We start from the raw sequence: 27,265 nt of genomic DNA on the forward strand, positions 1-27,265 counted from the left end.
GAGTCCAGGGACAAAGAACTTTCCACCCTATGTCGCTGCCATGTTACACATGATAACCATTGTTCTCAGTCTCTTGAGCAATGTCCAAGCAGGGGTGTCAGGCTTCCTAATCACAATAATATTGTTGAAGTTAGGGTGTTATTCTGCAAAAATATATTTAGTATAATTTATCTCCTACTTTCAGATTTTAAAGAAAGATTCTATTTGGATAAAATTGACATAATATTCAGTTCACCTGAGTTGTGTGCCATTTTGGTTTACTTATATATTGTATTATGATTCTACTTTTGCTTCAAAAAATGAATTACAAAGTTTCAAGACTCTAAAGGACATTTTCATGGTTATGCTGCCAGTTTTCCAGATTCATTTTTAACAACTGCATTTTGTATATTATTCTTTTTTTTTGTAGGTCATTCTTAACCATAAACTGGAGGTAATTCTTAACCATAATACTTAATTCTTAACCATAACTTGAGGTAAACAAACAAACAATTCTTTGCATTTCAGAAAAAGCAGTTCCACACCTACTAAAACATGAGTGAATTACTTATTTCTCATGAGTGTTTGTCACTGTTTTGCAAAAATCTGTAGTTTTGCCAAGTATGATCACAAGCACACAAATCCCATCCCATATTTTGAAATTATTTTCTGATATTGATAAAATTATTTTCTTTGTCAAAAGATTTTTAAGCACATAACTTCTGAATGCTCCCTCTAGAAAATATTTACATGTTTTCCAGTACAAAAGAGAAAAAATCATATTGGAGAAAGAATATCATTGCAGCACATTTGTCTTGCAAGCAGCCAACCTGTATTCAATTCCCTCCCCACATAAGTTTCCCCAAGCATTACCAGGAGCAATCCCTGAGCACAAAGTCAGCAGTAAGTCCTGAATAAAACTGGGTTTTGTAGAAAACAGAAATGAGGAGGGGGGGAGGGAGAGAAACAATGAGTCTAAGTTTACCCTTGGAATAAGACTACTTCCAACGTTTAATTTCATTTTTTCAATGCATTTTTTAAATTTTATAATGGTTATATTTGTACCATCTACTGTCATTTCTAACTAAGGGTACCTGCAATATTCCCCATGTTATTATTGGCATTTTACAATGGAATTTAAAATAGCTGCTGACTAATTAGAAAAGTAATTCGTGATAATTCCCTTAACCTTTTGCTCTATAGTGAGATTTTTGAACATGCCATTAATATTATTCATTATGTTGATATAACTACCTTAGTGCGAGTAGCCTTTTGCGTTAAAGTTATTGTAGTAAGTCAGGGTAGTTAGGATCCAACTGCTTAACTCTAACTTAGACGCTAAAATATGATGGGCAAAACATCAGATTTAGTGCTATAGAGACTTAGACTGGAGTCTTTTCTCGCTCAGATGCAAATAACTCACATATTCTTTGGATCTTCATTATATGGTGATAATACTCATATCTTCTTTATGGGGCTTGGAACATTTAAAATGAAAGAATCTACAAAGAACTCTACTACAGTGTTTCAAAGTTTATTTCGTTTGCTTTGGGGAGCTATATCAGGCTGTGCTCAGAGATTACTTCAGAGTCTGTGCTCAGGGATTGCACCTAGAATTGCTCGAGAGATCATACGTGGAGCCAGGGGTCAAACTTGGGACAGCCACATGCAATGCAAGCATCTCACTTTCTCTATTATCCCCAACCAACCTCAGTACTTTAATGTTTTGGTTGAAGGGGCCATTGGATTATTGTCTGGATGATTTCTTGAAGTTACATTCTTACAGACAAGACATAAAAATATTCACCTTTGTTTTCAGTCTTCTTAGCTTTCTAATGATCTTGTGGATAGAAAAATGCTCTTATTTATCAAATCCTAATGCTTGATTTCCAGGGACAATGAGTGTATTTTATAAACTAATCACCATGTTAGAGGAATCAAAAGAGCTATGCTAGGAGTATCATGTCTCACTAAAGTGAGAGAAGGAATCCGGAGTTCTGACCTCCATCGATGGTCAAGAATCAGGAACGCTGTCTCGTTTGCCAAGGTGTCAAAAATCAGATGGGCCAGACACGTAATGCGATTCAGAGACGACTGCTGGACTAGAGCTGTTACTGACTGGATTCCACGGGATGTCAAAAGCCCTCGTGGCTGCCCACCAACGAGATGGTCAGACTTCTTCATCAAAACCCTGAACAAATGGTTTGAGGCTCTTCCTGTTCCTGGAGCGAGCAGATATCATTGGGCTACACTAGCATGCGACAATGACAAATGGAGACGCTACTGGCACCTGCTCGAGCGAATCAAAGATCAATGGGATGACAAATGATACAAGTGTGATACAAGTCACCATGTTGATTGAAGAAATTTATGGGTCTATAAAAATAGTTTTCTTTTTCAGAAAAGAAATTTTGTCAAATTAGCACTTATACTAGTTTTCCATTTCTTTCATTATCAGTTTAGAATGTGCTTTTATAATGCATGTTTGCATTCTGGCAATAGAACTTCAGTGTCCTTTACTTTTTCTAATGGGACTTTGAAATCCCAGATGTGCATTGAACTCTGTACACACCAGCTACTTCACTTCACTGCTGTTATCTCATTTAATTCTTTAGACTACCCTGTACAATGGGCATCACCACCTGCCTCACTTAGCCGGTGATCAAACCAAACCTCCAAGGAATAAAGTTACTTTCCTATTTGCAATGTCTCCAAGTTGGAGACTGCTTGGACAATTCGCAAGCCCAGGAGCTTCAAGATGGCCTTATTAAGCTATAGGTCACCTGAAATTAGTTTTAACTCAAAGCTACTGGAGAGTGTAACTTCTACCTTAGTGCCATGGGAATTCTGAGAATGAAGGGAGGATTAACTATGAAAGCACCTTCCCTTCTCCAGACTGCAAGGGAGTTGCTGGGATTATCATTCTCCATTTTCCCTCCAGATTTCTTTTGTTGATGTTCATCTCATCCCAAGCTTGAACTTCTAGGTTATGCCACTGGGCTACATTTTTCTCTTATTTTAATTGGCTTTTGGTAATAAAAGGAATTAGAAGAAAGAAATGAAAGGGCCTCCTATACATGGATATACATCCCTCCTTCTCTCTCCTAAGTCCTGATTTACATGGTGGTTGACTTATTCTTTTCCTATGACCAAATCTTGTTTGGGGGGGGATTCATCATTTCTCTCAACATTTATTTATTTATTTTTATTTTTTGCTTTTTGGATCACACCCGGTGATGCACATGGGTTACTCCTGGCTCTGCCCTCAGGAATTACCCCTGGAGGTACCCAGAGGACCATATGGGATGCTGGGAATTGAACCTGGATTGGCCGCGTGCAAGGCAAATGCCCTACCCACTGTGCTATTGCTCCAGCCCCCTCTCAACATTTATTGATTTATTTTATTTTTTTTCTTTTTGGGTCACACTTGGCGATGCACAGGGGTTACTCCTGGCTTTGCACTCAGGAATTACTTCTGGTGGTGCTCAGGAGACTATATGGGGTGCTGGGATTCGAACTCGGGTTGCTGCGTGCAAGGCAAATGCCCTACCCGCTATGTTATCGCTTCAGCCCCAACATTTATTGATTTATTGACTTACGTATTTTTGAAAACCAGTATCATCTTTCCTGCTGTTAAACCTTCAGGTATTGGTGAGTAGCAACTCCTCTCCCCTGTAAATCACTGTGCTCTGTATAACTTGCTAGTGAACTTGACTTTATTTTCATCATAAGCAGTGACATAAATCTTATAGAGAGAGGAGGAGGTAAGTCTTTACTGCTGGCAATGTATGTGGCTCCACAAGCATAGCCAGGGGTCACTGCTAAGCGTAGAGCCTGGAATAGTTCCTGAGCAATGGAGACTATGACTCCAAACTTTACAAGAAACTTGAGATAGTAAAGGCAGGCAGAACACTTTCCCTGTACCTCCTATACCTGCTGACCTAGATTCAAGCCCCAGTTTCCCTTATGGTTCCCCTGAACACTGTCAGGATTGATCCCTGCACACAGAGCCAGGAGTAAGTCCTTAAAACTTACTACTTAGTAGTACATCTAGGTGTGAGTGACCCCTCCCGGCCACACACCACCACCACCAAATAAAGAACACCAAACAAACAGTAGTCATTTCATTGATCTATACATATTTTCTAATTAACTTTTTGAGTGGACCATCTAATTCTTCTCAGTACTCCAGCTGCTACCAGCTTTCCTCTGTAGATAGAATGACGTACACTCTTACATAGTTCAAGAAAATCAAAAGCTGCTTCTGTGGAATATTTGTCTTTGACGGCATTAAAATGTTCTTATTTGATCAAAGTATATTTTGATGGATGAGCAGTTGGGCAGAGGAGAAGAAGTCGTGGAAAGAATACTCAAGCAAGTCAGAAAAATGTCTTACTTTTGCATCTGTTGTATCTCACTCATGCAACCTAGCTGAATTCTCTTAGTGACACGCAATTTCTTTATCCAAACAGGAGTGACACAGATCCTGGCTGTCAGAAAACTGTTCTAGGGAGCAAATGAGGTGACTGAACATAATAACTATATTCTATAAAGGTCTATAATAAGTCAGGTATTTTAAGTACCCTGGCTAATTACACATACCCTAAGTAATTTATGTATTTTATTTAACTTAATTAATTCATTTCACAGTGGGTAGGGCATTTGCCTTGCACACAGCCGACCCAGGTTCGATTCCTCCGTCCCTCTTGGAGACCCGGGCAAGCTACCGAGAGTATTCCTCCCGCATGGCAGAGCCTGGCAAGCTACCTGTGGCATATTCAATATGCCAAAAACAGTAACAGAGAGTCTCACAATGGAGACGTTCCTGGTGCCTGCTTGAGCAAATAGATGAACAATGGTACGACAGTGCTATAGTGCTACAGTTTTTCTTAGACCCCAGTTAGCTGTGCTTAGGGATGACTCCTTGCTCTGTGCTCAAGGGTCTGTCCCTAGTGGGCTTAGAGGACCAGATGAGGTATGGGGGTCAGAACCTGGGTAAGACAGATGTATGGTAAGTGCTTTACTGACTCTGATTCCTATTTAAAACTAGATAGTTAACTTTAAAGAAGTTCAACAATTACACATTGTGCAAATGTGATTTAATTGAATGTATTGTGAAGTCAATGCTATTTCCCCACTGTCTGAATAATGCCTTGGTTCATATTAGGTGCTCAATTAGTATTAGGAGATACTAAATGCTTAATAATGGGGTCTAGCTTCCAGTTTTTTAGTGTCTTTATTATTATTATAATTTTGTTTGTTTTTGTGCAATGCTCAGCTTGTTCAGGGTTTACTCTAGGCTTAGGGATCACTCCTTGTAGGGCTCAAGGGATTATATATTGTGTCAATGATCAAACCTGGGTCAGCTGCATGCATGGGAATGCTTTATGTACCGTATTTTCTCTTCATTTTCAGTGTCTTATAAAAATTACCCACAAATTATTAATTATGTACTTACAAAATGAACTACCTAAATTGGAAGAACTTTGGTTTCTTTCACCAGCCAGAAGGGGAAAAATAAGAAAAAATAGTATGAAGAAGAATATGAAAAATAATTGGGTGTGCTAAAGACATAGGGGAGTTGTGATATGGAGGACAGGAAAGTGGCCCTCAGTTGAGAAAAGGAAAAGTTTGAAAGATAGGTGGCATAATTTGAGTTTAGGCATTTAATAGAAACAATGGTTTGGATGAAGAAGAAAAGTTTATTTGAAAAAAAATAAAAAAAGAAATAATGCAAATATGGTAATGAAAAGGACTGAAAATCAAAATTCCACAGGAGTAGTACAGACCACAGCAAATTAATGAGTTGATTATTTCACCCGAATTCTACAAAGTTGCTGTGAAAATCATCATCATCATCATCATCATCATCATCATCATCATCATCATCATCATCATCATCGCACTGATCATCAATTTTCTTTAGTGGTCTCAGTAACGTCTCCATTTGTACCAGCCCTGAGATTTTAGAAGCCTCTTTTTACTCATCCTTCCCAATAGTGCTGCATTGGGGGCTGTTTCAGGGTCAAGGGAATGAGACCCATCATTGTTACTTGTTTTGGCATATGAATACCTCCCGGGAGTTTGCCCGGCTCTCCCATTTGGGCAGGAAACTCTCGGTAGCTTGCCAGGTTCTCCCAGAGGGAGAAATAGGCTATAATATGTTCCAGAGGTTTTTGTCTTTTGGGGCTCTGCTTAGGGCGGGTAAGGAAACTCAACCTACCGCCTCCGAGGGGCCCCGGTGAAGACAGCCAGGCGAGGGGACAAATATGCTGTGAAAATATTCGATTGAAATTTCAGTGACAGTCTGGATCTAGAAATTAGTGGATGTATCAGGGCGATTGATTTTTGATATAATATTTTATGAATACCACCTTGAATGAGATATTTGTAAAATAAAAGTGTTTGATGGGCTAGAAAGAAAGAACAGTGAGGGTAGGGAACTTCCCTTGCAAGCCAATGACCAGGATTTGATCCCAAGTACCCTATATGGTCCCCTAAGCATAAGTGATCTTTGAGTTCAAAGCCAGGAGTAAGCTCTGAGCATCACTGGGTGTGACCTCCAAACAAAGCAAAAAATCAATTATTTTCAGTATTGAAGTTTTGTTACCTTAAACACTAAGATTTGAATATAATAATAATTTGTGTGATGGTCTTTTTAATTTGAAGAAAGAACATGTCATATTCCTGCCACATATCTGAAACTAAATTTATTTTTTGCTGATGGCTTAGGATCATCAATATAATCATCTTTTATGATAGCACGTTATAACAGTGACATTATTGGAATAATTGAGATGCATAAAGCTGTTTTCCTTTATTAAACAACCAGATCATTGTGGTGTTTTTTTTTCTTGAGTTTCGTTTTTATCATTTCTATGATTTCTCATTTGCTGTCAGCTGCCACTTCCTGCAGCTATCAATGTGTCACCAGGAACTGATATACTGTATCCTCTCAATCGCTTGCTCCTCAACTAACACAGGTTGCAAAACCACATAATCAAACATACTGTAGCGACGTGCAGAGTATGTGCAAACAATTGAAGAAAGGAACTGAGCAGTTCCCCAAGGGAGAAGAATATAGCGTTAATGAAACACATTTGGGAGTCCTCTTTTATTCCCCAAAGAACTTTTAAGCTTATCTCTTAATTCTCACATGTGCCCATAGGTAACATGGCCAGAATTTTGAGCATTCAATTATAATTTGTTATTTTAAGCAAACTAATAAGAAAGAAAAAAACAAAAAAGCAAAAGAGGACAAAAACCTATGGTTAAGGTTAAGGACAGAATAGTTTGATTTCTCAAATATACAGTATGCTGTGCTTGTCATCAATTATACAGGATTGAGAATCCAGACAATATATGCTACAGAATGAGAAAGTAAGTATGGATTTTAACAAATCTTTGTTGGTACTTAAGATTGTGCAAGGTCGGTATTTGTAAATAGAATACAAACTAGTTTCTATCACCCAATGGATAATATCGTCCAATGTTTCTGCTGAGTGTTCCCTTTGTTCTCTGGTCCACTCTGACCATATCTTGTTTCCTGGGAAGCTTTTATTGACACCTTGCTTTGTCATACCTGGTGCTAACACACTGAGATGCATAGCAGCACCTTTCTCTAGCTGAAGTCTTCTTTAACTCTGTCACCATTTGTCACTACAAATGCTTCTCTGAAGCTCTTTTTTCTCTCCCACATGCACATTTGTTAGCAGTTTCTTAGTAGTGTCTACTGGGTTATTTGTCTCTGAGGAATATCATTTTCAGTTTATTTTCTCTGATATTCATTTAATGACTTGTCACTTCAGCTCAAGCTATAATTTCCTGTCAATTATATTGTAAATTTCTCATGCATCAGTCAGCATGTCTCTTGACATTCTTCCTATTATGTCTTCTCTACAGAAATTTTCTTCTGTCCATGACCTTTGATTTCCTGAGAGCAGCATCTTGCCCTTTCTGTTGCCTTATGCCTCGGAATCTATTTCCTATTTTTACTCCAGCAGCTATAAAGAAATATGCATGCATAAAGAGAAGGTCCTCCCACTGTCACTTTTTGTAACCTTTATGATCCACACAGACATTCATGCACACAGAGAAAATGTCCTGGCTTCAAAAATTGAAATCATGCTGTCATAAGTGAAGTTGATAGCTGACACTAAAAGTGAGTCCTCAAAAGATTCCTCCCCAGAACTTTTAGGGAGGCCATTGTGGCTGCCATTTTGGATTATTTTTCAGTTGAGACGTATGACTGAATTACAAAATGAACTATGTTTGGGAAGTAGAAGCTTCTATTTTATCAATTTTAATTTACCACACAATGCCCACTACTACCAAGCATCAGTACCCTTCAACCTCAGTTCATTCAATCCTCTTCTTACCCCGTTCTTCCTTTGGTATTATCTTTTCTGAATCAATCCAGAGGAGGGGGATGGACTGATCTATTCCTTCCTTCCTTCTCTCTTTCCCTTCCTTCCCTCCCTCCTCACGTCTCTCTTTCCTTCTCTTTCCTTCTCTCCTTCCCTCCCTCCCTCCCTCCCTCCTTCCCTCCCTTCCTCCCTCCCTCCTTCCCTCCCTCCCTACTTTCCTCCCTTCCTCCCTCCCTCCCTCCTTCCCTCCCTCTCTCCTCCCTCCCTCCTTCCTTCCTTCCTTCCTTCCTTCCTTCCTTCCTTCCTTCCTTCCTTCCTTCCTTCCTTCCTTCCTTTCTTTCTTTCTTTCTTTCTTTCATTTCTCTCTCCTCATTTTCACATTTTGGGGACCACTCCTGAAGTACTTAGGAACTATTACTCCCTTTGTGCTAAGGAGTGTTCCCCAGTGGTGCTCAGAGTACCACATGTGGTGCCAGGGATTTGAACCCCCGTTATAGAATTCCAGCCAAATACCTTAATCTCTATGTTCTCTCTGTGTGTCTGTCTGTTTGTCTCTGTCTCTGTCTCCCTCCCTCTCTCTGTTTATCTCTCTGTCTCTCTGACCCTGGTTTTCTTTTTAAAGTTCCACATGTGTGAAATCATGCAGTGTATGTTGTTTGCTTCTCCTCTGAAATATTTTGCTTAACCTGAATCCCTTCCATTCATCCATGTTGTTGCAAGTGGCAAGATATTATCATTTTTAAAAATGTGAGTACATTGTACATAGTACACAATGCCCTATATACCCTTTTTTAACCTAGTTGTCTCTCATTGGACACTTAGATTACTTCCAAATCTTGGTTATTATAGATTCAAGTTCATTGCAGTATTGAATTGAACTTGAGGAATGCTTATATCTTTTTGCAATAGTATTTTTACATACAAAGTATAGAAGCTTATAGGTTGAATTATGGAGCATAATATAGATATATTTATAGTATTTTCAGAAACTCCCACACTGAATCAGTGTACTTTGACTAAATTGTGTAAGTTTCACTTTTTCTCCATATTCTCACCATCATTTGCTATTACTGTTCTTTTTGCCCTAAGCCACCTTCACAACTGTGAGGTAGTATTTCATAGTTTATTTGATTTGCATATTAAAAGATATTGATTTTGAACTTATCTTCTCCAGAACTGTGAAATAACACCTTTCATTTGTTCAAGCAACTCAATTTATTGTTTTTATAGCAATTTTAGAAAACTGCCCCAATTACAACTTTAATTTTTTTAAAGGCAGCCATTCAAATATTCTGTATAATCTGCATTAATCATCCGAAGAAAGATATTATACAGTATCTGTATTGAAAAACAAGAGTCTTAAGTTCAGTTTCAAAGGAAAACTTTAAGTCACTGATTCCCACCCTACTTGTATAAGAGAGACACTTGAAGAATGTTTTTGAAAAGTGCAGTTATCTAAGATTATCTCCCGTGAGATTCAGATTCTGTAGACTTGTAAAGTACTTATTATTGATCTTCTAGATAAGTATTATGATTGTTTAGGTAAAGTAAAGCTTTGGTCTAAGGGGTTCAGTAATGAAGGAAAGATTTCAATAATTGGGCATATTATTTTTGAAAAAAGTGAAATTATCTAATAATTTTTGACTCCCTTGCCTCCAAATTCATTGATTTTAAAATGGAATAAGCTAAGCAGAAAACCTTTGCCCTGAACTCCATTCCTCTGAAGCAAAATACATGAGGACCCTGGGATAGAGTGAATGTAATAAACTTCTAGGAGCTTTAACAGCCAACGAATGAAATTCTGGGTCTAGTTGAGTAGGTTAAGAAATCAGATTTCATCCACTATTCATTCAACAGTGTTACAGAGCACCTATAGTGTGAATTAGTTAATATAGACTCAGAAAGAGAGAGAGAGAGAGATGCTCCTCCGACCAGAGCTTCTAAGAAGAGAGATGGCTAGAGAAGTAATGACTGCGAGCTTTAAGGTGTAATTCAGAAAGCACAACCTTGGGCAGCTAAGACTGATCCAACATGGCTATACAGAGAATCTTCTCCCATGTCCTTTTACTAAAAATCAAGTGCAAAAGACAAGATGAACACAGAAACATGACTTTTACACTAGAGCACAAAACTATGAAAATTGGGTCCTAAATAGAGGAGCAGGTAATATGGAGTCCCCTTACAAGTAAATAAAGTGAAGCTAAGAGAGGTTAACAAATTGGTGGTATCTCATACCTACCTGAATAGTGCTGAGTCCTCTCTCTTCATTCCCTTTACTATTCTATAGCCCAGAACAAATGCTACTGTTCCCAATGGCACAAACTAAAGAAGTCAGGTGTTACTGTTTATTTTGCAGAAAATAAAACCAGAAATCCTTCTTTCTTTACATTCACTTTCCTTACACAAAAGAAAAAGGCATACTCAAGCTTTCTGTTTAAACTTTTTGTGTTGAATTTTGCCAAAAGATTATTTAAGAGGAAAATAATATAAACATGCCTTTTGGATTTCCCCAATTGGAAAGTATTATCATGGTTTTGATTATATAGGGAACTGGATAGATAACATAGGGCTTAAGGCATTGACCCTGCATCTGGCTTGAAACCCAGATTTGATCCTTAGCAGCACATGGTCCCCCAAACATTGCCCTTGTTGGGTGTGACAAATATACTTGCCTCCTACATCCATAAATGAAAACCAAACTTAATCTAAGTCAAGTTTTGTAATGCTGTGTTTTGTGGTGCTAGTATAATTAGCTAACACCTTTGAAAGGTGTGGAGCATCAGTTAGTTCTAGAGTTTGAGGATCCAAAGATAGATTTATTTTCATGACCAACTTATGCATCTGGAGACATATATATGTATATATATGTTTGTGTGTGTGTGTCCAAATGTGGTTATATAACTTAAGTTTTTAAGCAAACTGTCTTAGATTAGCATTGATAAAAGCCACTATAATTGTACTGAACATAGTTTTTTTCCTGTAAATAAGACTGTGGCCATAAAGACAGACATATGAGTTTCTAATTAGTGAATAGACTATTTAATGCATGTTCGATAAGATCAAAGGGTTTGGTTAATACTTGGTGATCTCACCTTTGAGATTGTGGTAACACCGTTGAGCTAAACTGTTCTCTGGAAAACAGAAGCAGTGGGTAAGTTTTATTGTTACTTTTTATTTCTGTGCTATATGCAACTATAGAAAAGGAGCACAAAGACTTGTTCCCTTTCCTATACATTTTTTAAAAGCTCTAGTCTAGAACAAGTTATTTTTCAGTAAGTGATAGAAACAAGAAAACACTAAACAGTAAGCAGCTAATACAGAACTTCTTGAACTAAGCTTGAACACAGAAATGGAATTTCTTTAAGAAAATCCTTCCATCATCACAGATATCCTTGCCTAAAACATCAGAATTTACTGACATAACAAATCACTGAATCGTGATCTATTTTGGAAGAGAGAAAGCACAGTCAGTATTCTAATGAAAATATAAGTGGGGATTAGGTTCTATTTGAAAGAAATAATGAGGGCCATGACCTGGGACTTTCAGAAAGTTCTGTTAGTTCTTGGAAGAATTGCTCAAAATCCCTTCAGAAAGAGATCGTGGAGTATCTGGACAAAGAGCAAAAATAGATTGGGTGTGACTCAATCTTTCTCAGGAGAGTGAACATTCTTCATGCAGGGAAGAGAGTCAAGTGAGGGTCTATGGTTGAATATTGTGTTTGTAGAAAAAGAGGAAAACCATGAGAAGACACTTGAGGAAGGTGACCATGGGGCCACAGCAATGTTTCCAGGTAAGAAGTGCTGAGAGCCCTCGAGTCTCTGACTTCTGTCGCTGAGAAATGCCAACCTTCAGATCTGTGAGACAAAAGCTAATGTTGTTTGAAGGTTTTTTGGGTGGTTTTTAATACAATTGTAGAAAACAGAGTCAGCTTCCTTAAAGTGTGATCAGAGAATAGGGCTGATTTCTCTTCTAACTCGTTTTTATATGACTTGGAGGGAAAAAAATGAAACCACAGTGGCAGTGTGTTGTCATGTTTGATGATAAAACATGTGAATTGTTGAGTCCAAAGCCAGAGCAACTGAATTCTCACGAAGGGTTCTGTAAGAGTTTATTTGGGATTTGGGACATTTATCTCTCCCCACCCCCTACAGATCACCTTCAGTAAGCTTTCAATGATGGGTCCTTATTGTGGGCTTACAACTGTCTCAGGGTCATAAAAGTTATAAACCACTGACCAAGTTAATAACGCAGAAGTTCCTTCAAGCAATCTGGGGTTAGAATGATAGGCTCTTCACACTGAAATGACTAAGTTTCTCACTTTTTATTGGAAAACTCTAATATGGCATTTGTTGTCAGAGTAAACTTATATTTTTAAATGATTTGATGACCAAAGCTGCAGCACAGGGAACTGTGTTTTTTAAAATCATAAGACCATGACTACAGATGGCATTTTAAAGAGAGAATTTCCCATCATAAAAATGTCTGTGAAAGTTATTAGGTAGTATCTTTGGAAAACTGTGTAAGTTTTTCATTGGAGATTCTTAAACTATCATGGTTTAAGGGCTGAAGTTTTTGCAGGTTGGGTTAGGAATAGCAACTCAATTGCCTTCTTCAGCTGACCAACTAAGCACCCTCCCCGAGGCACCACACTTTTAGGCTGCCATTTCACAGAGCAGACAATTTGGGCAATGGCAATTATTTTCCTCTTCTTCGAAGTTATGATTAAGATCCGAAAATTTGAGTTAGAGACGCTTTTGAAATTTTATGTGGGGTGTGTGTATGTGTGTGCATGTGTGTGTGTGTGTGTGTGTGTGTGTGTGTAGGGGAAATTGTAATTTTCATTGTTTCCTCAAACAATCTTGTTTTTAATTGGTTTAGGGAGTAACATCCTGATGTATTTACAAATATCTTCTGAAAGAATTATGCCATATATTGTCACAAACGTGACAAACTCTTGGAGGAAAAATTAGTAAACGATGAGTAACAACGGGGTCACAAGAATGGCCTGGGATCTAAGGAGTTTATCATCCTTTGTCATTAGAAGGAATGTGGTAGATAAAATAGAAACAAAAGTATAGGGGTGTCAACATATGTGATGTGATAACCATCTGTCCTCCATCATAATCACTGTCTGCGATAACACTGTGGGTAAGACCTTATTACCAACATCAAGGCAAACATTTTCTTAATGGTCCTTTTTTAATTTTCCTGCCTCTGGGACATTCTTTATTTTCCATTCTTTATTTCATATGATATCATCTCTATGTCCTTCTTAACCATCTCCCAAACCCCACAAGTGCACGTAACTTCTCCATTTGGCTTCTGTGCACATACTCATCTATTACTATTTTTGGTTGAGAATATCTGTGAAGCCAAGAGCAGTCAACTTCTGTGTGTCAACTCTCGGAGAACACAGGCCTCCTTTGGGAATCTCTAGGTAGACATTGAAGGATCATAGAGTCAGGGACATTCACTGTGCTCCCAATTAGATTGGTGGATTCTTGCATTTATATTGTGCAAAACTGTTGGAGAGCAGAATAAAGGTAGCCCAGGAACTGGCTGCATTTGGCTTGTTGCTACACAGCTCCCTGGCTCTCCCCCTCTCCCAGGCTTTCAGACTCTTACGAACAGACTGAAAAATGCAGGAAGTGGAACCACTGCTATGACTTTCCCTGGATCGTCATAATGATACTTCTTAAATTAGTTTTAAAAGGTCTTTTTGTTCAAAATGGAATATGACACAAATATCCCATTTTTTTGTTCTTGGAAGGAATTCAAGCAGTCATGGCTTGGCAACTTGCCTCAGATCATTACATATTTTACAATAGCTGCCAATTCAATGTTAATTAAACCCTTGTTGAAGTTCTATTGTATGGGTAGGCACAGTATTAGACTCTGAATGAAAGGAGGGGGGTGGTGCTGACTAGGGCATGGTGTCTGCCTATAAGGAACCCACAATTCAACGACTCAAGTAGATATCATATAGCAAATCATGGTGCAGCTACATAAAGAAGTGCCAAGGGTAGGGAGGAGGTTGGGGAGGTTGGGTTGGGGAGGAGAGCCAGAAACATTACACTATTTAGTAAATATGTACAAATAACAATTAAGTTGCACTGCTTACCTGTTTAGAAGGTTTGCACATTCTAAAAGATGAATATTCGCATTACAGCCAGTAGTATATGGTGATACTTGCCGGAGGGTAAAAATTCATTTTCTTGTTGCTGCTGTTGTTGGACTAAACCTAGTCATGTCCAGGAATTACTTTTGGCTCTGCATTCGGGGATCACTCCTTGCAAATTCTAGGGATATACAGTGTGCTAAGTAAGTCCAGTGCAAGGCAAATGCCCGCCCTACTACACCTTCTCTCTAGCCTCCTAAAAGTAAGAATTTGGGCCTTAACCACTGGGACCACTGCTTGTTTTAAGTTCAAATTCTTTGACTTCTCAATACCTTATTTTGGTTTGATTTTCTATTTATGCTTTAATATAGACTAAAACATTAATCTTTTGTAATGTTTGTGAATTCCTCTATGAAAAAGGGGGAAGGGCTTTAAGAATCAGAGAGGAGTTTACAAATTTAATTTTTTACTATTGTTCTTTTGCTTAGCTTCCACGAAGGAGTTAGAGGACACTTCTGTAGTTTGTGTACATACTTAGATTACAAGATATTCCACCACATAGGCCACATTCTTGGCCACCAGTACACTTCCTGTGATATACCAATTACATCCTTTAAGAAATATATGTGTTAAAAGAACAACATATTTAGATAACATTTATACTTGATTAGAATTGTGCTTCTTATCTGGGCAACTATATTCTCCATAATTTGTTCAGTAATAGAACAATGGTTAAACCTGGGAGGTCCCAATTCTGGTTATCTTAATAATGGGCTACAAAAGCGGTTGACTAGATTTCCTTGATTTTCATGTTTCTGAGGCTATCAACATTGTTTAGAAGATATTATTGGGTTAGCATAATTTACAACTAGTCTGAGATAGATTTTTTGGGGGGATCACACGCAGAGATGCACAGGGGTTACTCCTGGCTCATGCACTCAGGAAATGCACCTGGTGGTGCTCGGGGGACCATATGGGATGCTGGGAATCGAACTCAGGTCAGCCACGTGCAAGACAAACTCCCTACCCACTGTGCTATTGCTCCTTCCCCGAGACAGATTTTTTTGACATGTATCTATCAGAACTTTATAAAGTGCTCTGGATGACTTTTTTAAAATTAATTTATTCTTTTATTGAATCACCATGTGAAAGTTGCAAAGCTTTCAGGTTTAAGTCTCAGTCATACAATGCTCGAACACCCATCCCTTCACCAGTGCACATATTCCACCACCAAGAATCACAGTATACCTTCCTCCCCACCTCCCCAGACCCCCACCCTGCCTGTGTAACTGATAAATTTCAGTTTACTTTCACTTTACTTTGATTACATTCAATATTTCAACAAAAAACTCACTATTATTGTTTGGAGTTTCTCCCCCCTAAAGTCAGACCTGCTGAAAAGGAAGCATTTGATAATTTGTTTTCCATTGCTGAGAATGAAGAGATATGAGGTCGATTGGCCGCACTAGCGGCCACATGGTTTTGGGTTTCTGTATTTTAATATTTTAGTAACTAAGTCCAGAGAAATATCTGCCAGAAATTGCATCATTACAAGCTTGTACCTCTCAGCTACTTTATATTCCACATATGAGTGCAATCTTTCTAAGTCTGTCTCTTTCTTTCTGACTCATTTCACTCAGCATGATACTTTTTATGCTTATCCACTCACTTATATGCAAATTTCATGACTTCATGTTTTCTGACAGCTACATAGTATTCCATTGTTAGATGTACCAGAGTTTCTTTAACCAGTCATCTGTTTCTGGGCACTCTGTTTTTTTCCAAATTGTGACTATTGTAAACAATGCTGCAATGAACATAGAAATGCAGATGTCATCTCTACTATATCTTTTGGCCTCTCTGGGATATATTCCCAGGAGTGGTATTGCTGGGTCAAATGGAAGCTCAATTTCTAATTTTTTTAGTATTGTCCATATTGTTTTTATAAAGTGCTGGACCAGTCGGCATTCCCACCAGCAATGAAGGAGAGTCCCTTTCTCCCCACATCCACGCCAACACCAGTTTCTTTTGTTTTTGGGGATGTGGGCCAGTCTCTGTGGTGTGAGATGATATCTCATTGTTGTTTTGATCTGCATCTCCCTGATGATTAGTGATGTGGAACATTTTATCACGTGCCTCTCAGCCATTCGGATTTCTTCTTTGGGAAAGTTTCTGTTCATTTCATCACCCCATTTTTTTTATCGGGTTGGCAGTTTTCTTCTTGTGGAGTTCAACCAGTGCATTGTATATCCTTGATATCAACCCTTTATCAGATGGGTACTGTGTAAATATCCTTTCCCATTCTGTAGATAGTCTTTGTATTTTGGTCACTGTTTCTTTTGAGGTGCAGAAACTTCTTAGCTTGAGATAGTCCCATTTATTTATCTCTGTTTTCACTTGCTTGGCCAGTGACGTTGGCAGCTTTGAAGATACCGTTGGCTTCAATGTCGTGGAGGGTTTTGCAGACCTTGTCTTCAATGTACCTTAGGGATTCTGGTCTGATGTTGAGGTCTTTAATCCATTTTGATCTGACTTTTGTAGATGGTGATAAGTGGAGGTCTAAGCCCATTTTTTTGCATGTAGCTGTCCAGTTTTGCCAACACAATTTGTTAAACATGCTTTCCTTGCTCCAATTCACCTTTCTTGCTCCCTTATCAAAGATTAGATGATCATATATTTGGGAGTGTGTGTCAGAATATTCAACCCTGTTCCACTCGTCTGCAGTTCTGCCTTTGTTCCAGTACCATGCTGTTTTACTCCGGATGACTTTGGAATGGAGTGACACATTTCTAATTGCTGTCTGAAGCATCCCAGCTAATCTCCATCCACTTCTGATTCTGTTGAATAAACTAGAGCACTTTCTATCTACTCCATGATAATCTTTGAAACCAAAGCCTTTAGAAACTTTGTTGAGGATTTGTGACTCTCTGAATTGCAGGCACATTACTAAAGCTCACTTCTCTTCCAAAGTGAGCCTGTGATATTGCTCCGGAATCTCAATGATCTCCACCTGTTTTTGAGCAGAGATGCCAGGTAACATTTCATTGCTTGTCACTGCCTTTCCGACAAATGAAGAACCAGCATGGCAAAAAAGTAATATCAAGCTCATTAATGGGTATGAGGGTCACCAATTGAAATACTACCTGAATCAGCTGGAGGACAAAGAGAGTTGAATAATATGTAGCAAGATGACATGCTGACAAGCATCCTATCTCCATGAAAACAGATGATTCTGTAGGTTTCTGAACAGATGGGCATTCATCTTATATTTCCTGAGGCTATTGGCAAGTGACTCTGGCAGAACAGTTTAAAATAAAGGTGAAAATCATCCTGGTTCACTAAAACCTCTGCCCCAACATTTCTTGGTCTTACCAGACTCACATCGTGGAAATAGAGTTTCAATGTCTTCATGGGTCTCAGGCTCTGGAAAATCAGGCATAAGCCAAGAATATGTCTGATCTTAGGAAATTATATCTCTCTATGAAGACCCATTCTCTGTTTAGTTTCTTTAGCTTTAGATTTGTGGAATTTAAATCAGTATTGCAATGGAGTTTCCATTCTTTATCCCTATTCATGCCAGTCCTCGTTAGCTTTTTCTTCTCTCCACATGTAGATAATTCCACATGCAAGATTATTGAGTGCTCTTTCCTGACTTAGTCTGATTGCTTCTCTCCTGACCTCTCAAGCTAAAGCCCACTGGAAAAGTGTTAACTCAATATCATGAGTTGGAGGGTTCCATAACTACACATCACTGTCACTACTGTCACTCTTAGGAAACAATTACATCATGCTGCCAATGGTGTGGAATCTCAGAGAAGGCATCAGATGACTCTACTGCTCTACTGTTTGCATATACTCCTCAAGTTTTTATTTATATGAAGAAATAAAAGCAACAAAAACCAAGTATAAAACCCTGTTACACCTCTCAGAACTCTATGATAATAGAAAAGTCACTTACACCTTTGACCCACATGTTTTTCCTATGAAGTAAAAGTGTGGAGTGCCATCACCATTGAGGGGTTTCCAAAATTCTACCATGTAATGATTCTAAAATCTCAAGGAAGGAAGAAATATTTATAGATGACTTTTATACTGCTAAAGTATAAATGTAACAAATGTTAAATTTGTTTAGAATGACTTATTATGACTCAAATGACTCCTTTTGACAACTTGATATTTTTAAAGATTTTTAACAGGTTATAATAAAGCAACCACTTGGAAAATATTAGTAAGTATTCATCTAACTTATGTAGAAATTCTCATTGATCCTGACCTTTAGAATGATTAGACAGTGTCCTTAAAAGTCAACAAGAGAAAGCATTCTAATTTCTCTGTTTGACAGAGATGGAGAACCTATAACTGTATTTTTACAGTCTTTAGCTAATACGTGGTATTCAGTGATCAATAGGTCACTAAACTATTGAACAAATAAATGGTAAAATAAAAGGAGCATTATCTTAACTTTGTAATGCATAAGGAGAAACACAACTAGGTGATGTAAAAAATGAGAAAAACTTCACTTAGCCATACATTGTCCTCTATCTTTGTTATTTTGACCCCTAACTCAACTATCCCATGATAATAAATCCCTTGAATAACAGAATAACAGTAGACCTCTTAGAGTATTCCTCTTACGAATTTTAAGAAGTTTATTTTCTTTCCCCAGTTTTCTGAGAAGAATAACACTTCTTTTTTTTCTTTTTGGGTCACCCCCAGCGTTGCACAGGGGTTACTCCTGGCTCTTCACTCAGGAATTACCCCTGGTGGTGCTCAGGGGATTATATGAGATGCTGGGAATCGAACCCGGGTTGGCCGCATGCAAGGCAAAAGCCCTACCCGCTGTGCTATCACTCCAGCCCCGGAATAACACTTCTTAATTTTAAAGTGAGCTCAACAGAAGATCATTTGAATAAATAAAGAAATATGCCAGGTCCAATTTTGCAATAAGAGAAATTGGAGAGTAATTGTGAGAATTTGGTAGTTAGAGTAGCCATGAAAGCTAGTTTAACACAAATATGGAAAATTAAAATGTAGATCTGGAGTAATCAAGGAAATACATTTTCACTGGAGATTTGTGTTGTACAATTGAGTAGCCATAAGTGACTATTGAGCACTTGAAATGTGTCTAATTGAAATTGAGATATGTTCACTAAATAAAATGTGCACTAGTGTTTGAAGACTGGAATATCGCAGTGGTGAAAAGTGATTGGATTTTGAATATGTTCTGAGATTGACATCCTCTGGATTTTCTGACAGATTGAGTGTGGGATGTGAGAGGTAGTAGTCAAGACTCTATCCCCGGGCACATTTGCTATTAATTAGGATGAGAGAATATACTTGGGAGAAAGGATCAAAGTGCTAAATGATTAATTGAAAGTTATACTGCACCATCCAAGAGAAACAGTTACTTGAGCTGACCAGAAACTCACAAAGCCAACGATGAAAGAACTCCCAGTGGAAACAAACCTTGAGATATTGTCAATAGAACTGTGAATTGAGGCTGCAGACTCGGGGTGGGAGAGGTAACTTGGGATAATTGTGGCAAGACATTGAGACTCAGGTGGTAAGCATGGTTTAGTGCCCTGCAAATATAAACTCTATCAATACTGTTATAAATACCGATACCTCAATAAAAACAAGTTATTTAAAATACAGTTGGAAAATAAAACTTTAAAACAATTAACTTTTGGAAAAAGAGCCACAAATTTTGTGGTGATTGTTGTTGACTACTGATCATTATCCATGTGAATATGTTAATATTAATATTCCACAACTTTATATTCCTGTGCCTCGATTTCCTTAGTTTTCAATACACAGATTACCTGTCTCTAAATTGAGGTGATAGTCCAATGAGGTAGTATATTTAAACTCCTAGAATTATGGCACTGTAGCACTGTCATCCCGTTGTTCATCGCTTTACTCAGGTGGGCACCAGTAATGTCTCCATTGTGAGACTTGTTGTTACTGTTTCTGGCATATAGAATACACCATGGGTAGCTTGCCAGGCTCTGACATGTGGGCTGGATACTCTCGGTAGCTTGCCAGGCTCTCTGAGAGGGACGAAGGAATCAAACCCAGGTTGGCCACGTGCAAGGCAAACACCTACCCGCTGTAACATATCTCTAGTTTGGGGGGAGCTGCTGTGCTACGCTCCAGTCCTAGAACAGACTAAATATAATAAAATAAGTAAAATTTTCATAGGATTTATTATGCACCAGCATTCTTTTATGTACTTTATTTGCATGAAATCATTTAATGCTAAAAATACTACTGTGAAATAAATATTTTAAAATTTTATTTTTTATTCTGATATAACAAAGATGATGGAAAATCAGAGAGATCTGGTGATTTGCTTAAGTTAAACAATCTGTAGGAAACAAGAACTTGGACAATCACATCTGTATAAACATTCTTATCCCCCAACACTATGCTGTCTTCTCTAGAGCTTGAATAATGATTGTTGCTCCTGCCGTTGTTCATATTTGAACATATCTTTAGATCTTGCTCCTGAACCTGAAAACTAATAAAGTATCTTTAAAGGATATTTAATAACACTGGTAGGAAACTTTAGGTGGGACCAAAGCAATACTACAACGGTAGGATGCTTGCCTTGCTAACTAACCCACGTTTAATCCCTGGTAACCCCCATGGTATCCCAAGCCCACCAGGAGTGATCTGTGAGTACAGAGCCAGGAGTAAGCCCCCGCCATAATACCTTAGGTAAATGCAGTATTTTAATCTCTTTACGTTAATTTATTTCTACTCTCCTTGGCTACAAGAGGGATTTTCTGCCTTTGCACAGTATAACAATATAGAAAACTTACAATATGACAGGAAAAAATACAGAACTTTGACATAGAAAGGAACTAATTGTTTTATACAGTGAGAAATTCAAAGTAAAGTTATTCCATGGGTACTGAAAATTGAAATATTTTGATGTTGTAGAATATGTTGTCAATGAAAGGTTATAACATAGTAGTAAGTACCGGTGGAACTTTCCTTTTAATATGTTGAAGCCATTAAGAAGCAAAATACAAAACAGTATTGTAAGAATAATTCAGTGACATGCTAATTCCTAGTTGAAGCTTGTGAAGCCCTGTCACCCAATTTGAAACATCTACTAGCAATTTTTCTCAAGTTACAAGTAAAATTACAAAGTAGTATAATTGATTATTTTGGTAATGACAATGGAATTGTATATCCAAATGAATATCATTATTCCAAGACATCATTTTAGGAGATTGTGGCACTATGGTAATATTCAGCTATGCTTCAAAAATAGTTTTGAAAATTGGTATTTAATGCTAACTTAAGGAAACAAAAGTATAGGTGCAAGTATTTTATATATTAATTTATATATTTATTGGTTTTGAAGCTACAGCAGGCTGTGCTCAGGGTCTATGCCTAGCTCTGTGCTCCGTGACACTTCTGGCCAATATTAGGGAAGCACAAGTGGTGGCAGGAATTAAAAACAGGTTTGACCACTTGCAATTTTAAATTCATATATTTAACCTCTCAATTCAATTTATTATTAATTTAATTATTATTAATTTATTAATTTATTTAATCTCACCATCAAAGTCGAGAGAATGACCAAATACCTTATACTGTTTCAAAATGCAAAAGCATTCTTAAAGAAGGATTTTTAGCCAATAATGATGATCAACATAGTTGAAACCAAACTGCCAGGATATAAAATCTCTATATATATACTTGTTGACTATGGAACCAACTTCATGGATGCCACTGTCACTGTCACGCCGATGCTCATCAATTTGCTCAAGCAGGCACCAGTAACGTCTCCATTGTGAGACTTGTTAATGTTTTTTTTTTTTTTGGCATATCCAACATGGCACAGGTAGCTTGCCAGGCTCTGCTGTGGGGGTGACATACTCTCCGAGAGGGGCAGAGGAATCAAATCTTGGTCTGCCCCGTGCAAGGCCAACGCCCTTCCCACTGCGGTATCGCTCCAGCCATGGATATAGGAATTATGTGATTTAGAGCAACTCAGCATGTTAGTGCTGACTGGAATTCGTGTCTTGTGACTTGTGAAAATCCATCAACATTTGGTAAGACTCGTCCATTTAGTCACTGAACCCCTCCTTATGTATGGTGATCAGACTTGTATGCATCCCTTGGGAAGACCAGCAATACTGTAGCTTCCTTGTCTTAAACAAGGGATAGACAGAAAAGAAAAAAAGTCTCTTGAGCTTCTGAAGTTTTGATGGTTTCACTGTAGTCAAATCAGGAATATCTACCCATTAAAGAACCTCACAAATGAATTATTCACTGTCCTCCCTAGGAGACAAAGTGTTGGAGGGGAATCTTTGGCTTTTCTTCTTTCTGACACTACAATAGGGAGAGGTTCTTAAGTCGTGGTTATCTGTCCTCAGACACTTGCAAGGGTTAATACATTGGGAACGTTAATTGGACTCAGAATGTGTCTGAGATACATTGCAGTCTGGTAAACCAACGCTGGAAAACCAAAAAAAAAAAACCTTTTATGTTTTTGATTTTGGGACAAGATGATTGCACACGGTGTGTATTTATAAGTGCACAGAATAGAATTATTTTCTTTAACTCTTTTGTGTTAGGGGCCGGTGCTCAGAAATTGCTCCCAGCTCTTGGCCCTGAGATCACTCTTGGTAGGACTCAGGGGACCATGTGTGGTGCTGAGAACTGAATCCAGGTATGCCAAATGCAAGACAAGTGACTTTTCTACTGTTCTATCTCTTTAGTCCCTTAAAATACAATTATCAAGGAAAAAAATGGACAGAGAGAAAACATAGTAAAGAATAAATCCATGTATTTGCTTTTTGTGAAATTTTAAAATGTATTCTCAGTGGATAAGTATATTTGATAAAGCCAGAAAAAAATATCTAGACAAAGAAAAGTTATTGGGGAAATTAATTCTTAAACTTAATGTTATTTAATCAGCTAAATGGAACATTTGTTAGAAATTATCTTCTGGCTGTTTATTTGGTATAACTAAATTTTAATATTGCCAATTATTATGATACATCAGGTTACTTGGAGACCAGTATGAAGTTTACGGATCACTCATTCCTCTATCATCTTTTAATGTGAGCGCCAAACTACAACTACTGGTTTTTCTATTTCTAACCCCACACTGCTGCTTTTATCTTGATCTTCCCATATGATTTCCCTTCTACTTCTATTGGGTCATTTCAGGACAAACATGGTGTCGCACCATAAAAGCTGACTCAGAAACAAGTGCTTCCTCTACTGAAGTTATTATCTAGAAAAGACAAAATCATAAATTAACTTAACCAAGGCAAAGCAGAGTCAATTCCTGGACCAAGAACAGATAAAGGTTCTATGGGAATTCAAATATGAAAGTGGTTTGTTCCTGCTGGCAACATTAATGAGAATTTCATAGAATATGGGAAGCTAAGCACATAGCAATTGGGATATTAGATCCACACAGACTTGGGAATGGAAAATTATAGGAAACTCCCTAAAATTAGGGAGTAACTTATTTGACAAGAGGTAAATTACTTTAGCAGGAGAAGGCACATTGCGATTTTGGGTGATAATGATTATTAAGTAACCAGAAATAACAGGAACATTGGGCATAATCATATTATATCATAATTTTCACCTGAAAATATGGAATATACAGACCAAAACTGTGGTCTTGGCAAAGAAATTAGTTATCGACAAGAAAAATGCATGATTTATCCAAAGATGAAAAATGGTAAATTTTTATTTCAAAAATGAAAAAAAGAAAAGGTAGTATATGGGAGCTGCTTTTCAGCAGCTAAAACATAAGATTCTTAGCTTTGTTCTTCCTCCAGCTTGAGTTTACTTTGCTCAGTATATTACTCAATGTTCTTTCACTGACCCAGGTTTTTAAATCTCCTTCCACATTAGTTCTTCATTGGTTTCAATGCCATTTTTAACCTGCTTTTTAAAAGTTACTGTTTTTGTACAGGTTCCATGCACATATGGGCAAATACTTAGTTTCCACTTGGCCCTGTGAATTCCACTTGTAAGAAGCAACCATGTCATCTAAAAATGACTTTACAAATTGTATACTTTGTTATTATCTTATAAATTACAAACTTTACCTTCAGAGGTAGTATAAGGACTTTTACCTTATAAGATATTATTCTGGTTTGAGTTCTACCACCAATATGTTCCTCGAGCACTGCCAAGAGTGAGCCAGGAATAAGCCCAGAGCCCCCAAACCAAACCAAAAGAGAACAAAATGTTTTCCTTCCTATTTTTCTCTTGTTCTATTATACTACATTCTTCTGTAAAGAAACTCTCCACTCACCCAAAGAATGTCCAATGGAGGCAAAAAGCATCATTAAAAATAAAGATAGGAGAGGCTAATACAAGCTAGTTTATACCTTCAGATAAGACTTTAGTTTTCAGTGGAATGATAATATAAAATTACTCTTGAATTTCTTCTATTCAAAGGCTTCTTCCTAGTCAGAGGTCCAATACTAGTTTTCTTGAAGGAAAGGTCATTATTAATCTTCCTATAACTTCATCTAATGCAGAGTCTATTTATGGAGAGTACCATCAAGACATGAATTAATAAATGAATTGCTATTTGGAAATGGTTTTTAAGATGACACAAATAGAAATTTGAACACTTTACTTTTTGTTTTGGCCTTCAATCTTTCCAGTTATCTTCAATACTTTGTTTCACTCCTTTATTATCATGAATCGTATGTTCTCTTTGCTTTTCTGTCTTCCCCTTTAAACAGTCTGATGAATATTAATTATGTTTTAATATACAAAAATAGCACTGTCACTGTCTTTGATTTTTCATTGGCTTCTCCTTACTCTCTCCTGTGTCTCTTTTGATTTCCCATTATTTTAAGTGAAACTAAATCAATGAGTGCCCTCTCTCTCATTTAATCTATGTACTTTTACACTTTGCAACTGCCTATTCTTCCACTTACTTTTTAACTATTTTTTCTCACTGTCTTCCAGCCATTTATGGACAAATCAGTCACTTTATACAGGTAGCATCTAAATGCAAATATTCTTCCAGAAAAATTACAGAATGCCAGGGAAAAATAATGCTTTGAAATAAACACTGTATAGTCAATTGGTTTCTAAATCTGCACCAGTTAAACAAGTGCCTAATAACAGTCCTTAGAGAGATAAGATTAGTATTATTTGAAATGAGCAATTATTTCTTTTTCTTTCTCTAACTTCCCCTGCTTTTTCTTTTAAAAGCACCATCAAGAATTTTGCACACAGTGAATGAAATTTTAGTTCAAGCCTGTGACTTCTTATCACACTGTGCATGTGTATCTTCAGACAAACAGATAAAGAAATGGAATCTGGGAGTGGGAAGCATCAATTTGAATTGCAAGCAAGTACTTTTAGGCCAAGGAAATGAAAATCTTGTATGCCACCCTTTTCCTTTGTGATGCATGTGTCTTATGAAAATGTTTCTAAAATATTTCTAAAAGATTCAAAACCATGAGACTAATCAGCTGCACTTTCCGAAGGAGAATCTCCTGTTAGTTTATGGTGGTGCCAGCAATAAGTAAAATCTGACTAAAAGTCTATATGTGGCAAGAAGCACCAAACAAAGCTAAAATGCCATTTTGGTACTTACCTGTCATGTGGCTTTGGTAATATCTACTCTATCTAACTCCCAATCTATTCATGTGGAAGATGGGGTGGAATCTAAACCAACCAATGACTTCTATGAGGGTAAAATACAACATTACTTATAAAGGTCTTATAAAATACTTAACATTTCTGGTAGCTATTAGCTGTAGCCTACTATTATTGCTGATAACATTGTACACATAATGTAAATAAATATTTTTCTTAAATATTAAATACTGTTTATCATACTATTTCCATTGCATAGGTTGTTCTTTTCCTAAAATGCTCTCCTTCTCATTTCATACAGTGAAGTTTTATTTATCCTTCCAAATCCATCTGTTCAGACATCATCTCTGCAAAAAGTTTGTTCTGACCTTCATGAGTAGAATTGATTACTTCATTCATGGAATCTTTCCATCAACATTAACCCAATGTTTTCTACACGTCAGATACTGTTCTAGAAATGATGGAAAATTTTATGAAGAAAACATTTTTTAAAATCCATTTCCTCCAGGTTTATATTCTACTAAAGGACATGAAATATTGTCCAAGTGCATTTTAAATATGCTGAATGAAATATGGTCATTGTTCTATGGAGAAAATAAAGCAAGAAAGAGATTATAGCAAGCCAAGACTGGGGAGTGAGTTTTGATTTAAACAGGCTTATCAGAAAAGACATTTGAATAGAGTTAGAAGAAAGAGAAAGAATTAATTACTTGGAAATTGGGGAACAATATCTGGAGTCTAGACAGAGGAACTTTGAATGCAAAGTCCACTTCTACTTTATAATAACTGTTGCATGTCTATTTATATAATACACTGATTTAAATATTTTTGTTATGCTATGTATATAGGATATAAATTATATATTTTGAAAAGCTATATACATTTTTTTTTGCTTTTTGGGTCACACCTGGCGATGCACAGGGGTTACTCCTGGCTCATGCACTCAGGAATTACTCCTGGCTGTGCTCGGGGACCATATGGGATGCTGGGAATTGAACCGGGGTCGGCTACGTGCAAGGCAAACACTCTACCCGCTGTGCTATCACTCCAGGCCCAAAAAGCTATATACATTTAAGTGAAACTCTGTGGACAGGGATTATATCTTATGTCTGCATATTTTTGTAGTATTTCAAAAGTCTGATCTTCATGTCTTCCATGTTGTTCATGGAAATCTGGAAAAGACTCATATTCCTG

This window comes from Sorex araneus, chromosome 5, assembly GCF_027595985.1.
Source record: "Sorex araneus isolate mSorAra2 chromosome 5, mSorAra2.pri, whole genome shotgun sequence".
NCBI classification, from domain to species: Eukaryota; Metazoa; Chordata; class Mammalia; order Eulipotyphla; family Soricidae; genus Sorex; species Sorex araneus.